The sequence below is a fragment of the Zonotrichia albicollis genome, chromosome 1 (assembly GCF_047830755.1).
Source record: "Zonotrichia albicollis isolate bZonAlb1 chromosome 1, bZonAlb1.hap1, whole genome shotgun sequence".
NCBI classification, from domain to species: Eukaryota; Metazoa; Chordata; class Aves; order Passeriformes; family Passerellidae; genus Zonotrichia; species Zonotrichia albicollis.
The window spans coordinates 128,003,202-128,009,254 of record NC_133819.1 but is presented as its reverse complement, the minus strand read 5'-3'; positions in this window follow the sequence as shown (position 1 = coordinate 128,009,254).

Below are 6,053 nucleotides of genomic sequence, written 5' to 3'. Positions count from 1 at the left end.
TGAGAAGCACCCAGTGAAATGTTTGTTAAGGGTTCATCCATGTTGGCCATGTTTCCAAGCTCTGCGTGGGGAGGCTGTGCCAGATAAGGGTGGGAAAAGGCTGGGGAGCTGCTGGACAATGGCTTACACAGGGAAATCCAAGCAAGTGCAGAAATGTATTTGCTAAGTTCAGCAACAGAAATGGAAGAATCAGTAATACTGCTGATAGCTTGATTATAGCTTCCTTATGGCCATTGTAAAGAGGCATTGGTACTGGCTGCCCAGGGAAGTGCTTGAGTCCCATCCCTGAAGGTATTTAGAAAATGTCTGGATGTGGAACTTAGGGACATGGTTTAATCGTGGACTAGATCATAGAGGTCTTTTCCAGTTTAAATAATTCTGTGATTCACCATGTTAACTCACCAGAAAGATAAAAAGTTTCTTTTCCTGTTATACTTTGTAAGTTTTCTAGTGACTTTTGTCAGGACACACAGTTGAGTTCAGTGAGTCAAGCCTCGTCTATTCTCATAAAGCATGACTAAAACCTTTGTCATTAGGAAACTTTTCCTTTCATGAGCAGAGGCATAATGATTTGTTTAGTGATTCACATAACTACAGACTATGTCTACGGTAGCTACAATAGCTGTTCATGTGGAATAGCAAGTTAGTATAGTTGTAGTACCGGTTAATTTTAGACTTGGATGGTTTGTTTTAAATGTAAATGAGAGGTAAGGAATAAGAAGGTCTTGACACTTATTAAGCCATTATTCAGCTAGTGATGTTCTCCCCACCTTAACAGAAAGATGTAAAGGCTACAGAATTAAGGATGTGACAGGCTGTTTTTTAGAGGTAAGACTTCATTGTACCTTAATGATGCCCTGTAAGGGGAAAAAAGCATGCACCATGAATGAAGTAATTCTTCACATGACACTGAATTGTTAACACTTCTGTATAAGTCTATGATATGTGTAATTTTGTATTAATACTACTCTTCTAAGAACATCATCTGTAGAAAGAATCCTTTTTTATCTGCAAGATAGCCTAGTATTTTTCATAGTAGTTGTAGATACTGTTTACTTTGATACCTACATATCACTGATGACATAGATAATCTCTAATGGTGAATACTATCCTCCTGTATGGTTTTTCCCATAATAACAGAGTGGGTTTCACCAAGGCCTGTTCAAACTTGCCACTGGTTTCTCCTCATGACAGTCAGATTGCAGAGCTGCCAGTGGAAGAACCTCAGCATTACAAAATGCTGAAGCATCCCAGGCCCCTACAGTGCTTGGTTTTAGCTGATGAATTACTGTCTGCAAGAAACAGGTACAGTGATGAGTGAAAAGGTGTCAAGAACTAGCTGGGAAGAGCCTTTTAGAGAAAGACCATAAGACTTAAAACAATACTCTGCCAAGGCAAAATATCAGGAAAACTGTTTTAAATTCCCTCAGTGAAACATACACTGTGCTTAGGATTACTGTTTTAAGAAGAGGGTGTTTAACTGCTTTGGCTGTATCTAGTAAGATATTCACCCTCTTGGTAGAATTTTTCTAAAATACATTTAAACTTTCATGGCAGAACAGTCTTAGCCAGTCTTAAATGAATAACAGGAAATGTGAGTTTATTTTGAACTGTTGCACAGACACCTGACTGAGGAATTACACAAAGCATAGTACCTCTAGGCCAAATTTCATTTTTGACATAGAACAGGCTTGAGACCAAAGTCCTCTAACCTAATGAAGTTCTTCCCTTCTGGAAATTCTGTACTTAAGGTTCTTAGCACCAATGTACTTAAGATTGCTAGTTTGGTTAATGAAATAAAACCCATTTGGCTAGAATTATCTAGAAGATTATCCTAAATAAATCAACACGAATGTATCTTGCTTGGGCTAAGTCTTTTGATTTCATAATTCCAAAATACTGAGGAAATTTTATCTGAAGGATTCTGTTTACATAGTTAGTTGTCATTTATCTTATTGTTAACATGACAGTGGAATCCAACATTCTTTGAATTGTTAGAAGTAAATAATCACTAGGAAATCATGATAAAGTATTTTTCTGTCTCACATTATCAAAGGGAAATTGAATCTATTAACTTCTTCCACATCCTGTGATATGATTCAAACCTTATGTAACTTGTCTTGGGCTTCTCTTTTTTTTTTTTTTTTGTATTTGTAATTCAGAAATTATGTTTCTATCGTTTTTTCTTTTGACTTTGTATCTGAAAACAATTTTTAAATCCTGCATTCCATAAATATTTTTACACTGCTTAAAGCAAAAATATTTCTAAAATCAAGAATGTATCATCTAGAGGAATTCAGTGCTGTCAACTATTTCTGGATAGCATTCAAATTTACAAAAAGGGTATCTCATAATTCAGCTGAATCATCATGAAAACCATGATTATGTTGATGTGCCATTTAAACCAACCGGGAAAAAAAAAAAAAGAGGAAACACAAGAGTCCAAAATGCAAGTAGTGGAACGTGGTCCAGTGGAAAAGGACCTGGGGGTGCTGGTTGATGGCAGCTGAGCAGGCGCCAGCAGTGCCCAGGTGGCCAGAAAGGCCAATGGCACCTGGCCTGCATCAGCAGCAGTGTGACCAGCAGGAGCAGGTCAGGGACTGTCCTCCTGTTCTCAGCACTGGTGAGGCCACACCTGGGTGCTGTGTCCAGTTCTGGGCCCCTCAGTTCAGGAAGGACATTGAGCTGCTGGGGTGGGTCCAGAGGAGGACTATGGAGGTGAGGAAGGGCCTGGAGTACAAGTGCTATGAGGAGAGGCCGAGAGAGCTGGGGGCATCTGATCACTCTTTACAGCTCCCTGAAAGGAGGGTGTAGCCAAGTGGGGTTGGGACTCTTCTCCCAGGTAACAAAGGGCAGGACAAGAGGACACAGTCTGAAGTTGTGCCTGGGCAGGTTTAGGTGAATACTATAATATCTGAAGAATTGAATTATAATATCTGAATGATTGAATTATAATATCTGAAGAATTTCATGACAGAAAGGCTGATCACTGTCCCTGGAGGTGTTTAAGGAAAGACAGTGTCATGGCCTAGTTGACATGGTGGTGTTCAGTCATAGGTTGGACTCAGTGATCTTGGAGGTCTTTTCTAAGCTGATTCATTCTGTGATTCTGTACCACATTATAACTTTATAATTATTTGATGCATTATTTTCTGGTTTAAGATTATTGAAGAACATGTCTAATGTACTTATAATTAACTTAGTGGAGTTACTCTGCATTTTCCTAGTGGAACTAGGATAAGCAGGTTTTCCTCACCTGAAACTGTGAACATATTAAAAAGCCAAGGGCAGAAATGCTTACCTGATGGTACTTTACTAGTGGGCTCTAGACTGTGGCTCTATCCTCAACTTTCAGTGTGGTGTTTTCTATCTTTTTTGACCTATTTCTCTTATATAACACCCCGAACAATTTATGTTGTGTTGCAAGGTTCACTGATTATTTGAATCCAGTTAAGTCAATCAGTTCTAATATATTCTCTGTCAAGATTCCAACCAAACTTACGTTTTTGTAAAACAGGTAAATAAAATACTTTCCCTTTCCCTCCACAAAGGGGATTGGGAAGAACAAGACAAAGTGAAAAGATATTTATTTCATAGGGAAAGGGGGTTTATGTTTACACTCCACTTATAAGGAAAAATACTCTTTTCCTCATGGCTAATACTTCCAAGATGCCTGTTGGAATAAAAGTTTTAAGAGGTAGGAATCTCCTACAAATGCAGATGCTGATTAATATCCTCTTAAAGGTTGCATCAGGTATAATATAATGACACATGATAGAGTTAAAATGATAATTGTTAAAAAAACCATCTAATATGGGCTTGCTCTTGGTCTGTTACCTTGATATTGTTTTAGAGAATATAGTAATAGGAAAGAAATGGGGAGGGGAACCTTTTACACAGGAATAGTCCCTTCCTTTCCACCCTGTGCTACAGTTTTCATTATGTTCTTCATGGTAACAAGAGAAGATAGAAGGAAGTATAATTTTATTTGAAAATAACACATGCCTCTCAAGTGTTACCAGCTTGTCTAATTCTGTGCTTTCAAGAGAGACTTTAAATGCTTGCTGTAAGGCAGAACTTCCCTTGCCTGGGAATTGCAGAATACTTCAGTGAGCTTTGCTGGATTGCTAAGGAATAAATGAATTTGGCTCTGTAAGTATGACATAGTGTACTTTAAATATACAAAACAAGGCAAAGGAAATTGTAAGTAAAGCTTTTTATCCCAGAGTATTGGAATCAATGAGAAAGGGCATAATTTAATCTCAGATCTTTATTATTGGTGATGATGGAAGAGCATGAAATAAACCAGGTTTGCTTTCCAATCCCAAGTTGTTCACAGGAGAGAGATTTGAAGAAAAACCATTGCAGTTCAAGTGTACTTGAGCTGGAGATCAGAGAAGAAAAATAAGGCTTTTCAAAATAAGTGTGCTCTAAAGTTATTTTTCAAAACAGCTTTATACATTAAGAGGTACAATAAGTCATGCATTAAGTAACTGGAAATTGTTCCCTCTTTTGAATTATTAAAAAAAAAGGAAGAAAAGGGAAATAAAAAGGAGGAAGAAAAGTGAAATTTCCCAGTGGGAAATATCTTTTAATATTGTATCCCCAGGATATTTGGGAAAAATAATAGGCTATTATGAAAAAGCTTCAACATAATAAATGTGCAACAACTTGAAGTGAATATTATTTTCACAGAATCACAGAAAAAGCTGAGTTGGAGGGGACCCTCAAGGATCAAGTCCAACTCCTGGCCCTGCACAGGACCATACCCAAGAGTCACACTGGGTGTCCACGAGCATTGTCCAAATTCTGCTTGAATTCTGTCAGGCTGGTGCTGTGACCGCTTCCCTGGGGAGCTGTTCCAGTGCCCAGCCACACTCCAGGTGAAGAACCTTTCTCTTATATCCAGGCTAAACCTCTTTTGACACAACTTCAGGCCATTCCCTTGGATCCTGGTAACTTCACATCTGGAAAGGACTCTACATGCCAGTGAAGAGTAAGCATGGCTTACTGTATATTCTTTTTTTATCCTTGACTGTTGGATCAGTTTAGGTTCAATTGTAAAATATTAAGCGGTTATAGAATTATTTGTACATGAAAATCTGAGTTGAAGGTGATACATATATCACTAGAGTTTTTGAAAATATAATTTGAAAACCATCTGAAGTTGATGTAAATCTGGTTATAGGCATGAGTTTTGTGACCTCTGTTTCAGATACAGTTTCTGCCTTTGGATTTAAATATTTCCTTCCCTTTTCATTGTTCAGGAAATGAAGCTTGAAACTATCTTAGTTTTAGACATTTACCTCCAAGTTTCAATATTTTAAAATCTTTTAAAAACCTTTTTAATTCATAGAAAATTTGAGGATTTTTTTCATGAAGACTTTAGTAAAAGGGTTGTAAACTTTAAGCTTTATGTAGCAAGTGGGTATATTTCTTGAAATGTAAGATACTTACTGAGCTTTTTCTGAGTAAGGGAGGTAAAATAATTTTTTGTCACATTCATGTATGCGAGGTAGGACCTGCAGAAGTTTACCGGTTTCTGTGGAATTAATTTTCATTATGTTTTCATCTTTTATTATATTGTACACTTTTTATCACTGCTTTGCATTTGTTTTTATTTTATTAGTGTGTTATTGGTCATCTTCCTTTCAGTAATTATGACACTTTATGGATACTATATTGCTCTAATAAGGGCTGCAAATGAGTAACATTCACAACCCTAAATTTGACTCCTAAGTACAGGATTCTAAGGTACCTAAGCAAAAGTAATACTCAAATTTAACCACTGTATGCCCTGCTTGCCCACTAGGTTCATTAGGATCTGGTCAGCTCTGACCCAGAAGTCCACAGCTCTTAACATAAGCATGACACAACCTTCTTAGAAGCCTTGCTAACTGGAACACAAATAGATCAATCCCACAGTAAATTAATGCTCAAGTAAGCTGTCTAAAGAGCTTAGGGGGGAAAAACAGGGAGGAACAGGGAAAGGGAGATAAATAGTGCTTCATACATATTCAAACTTTTTTAGGTTCAAAATCAATAGCTCTGTA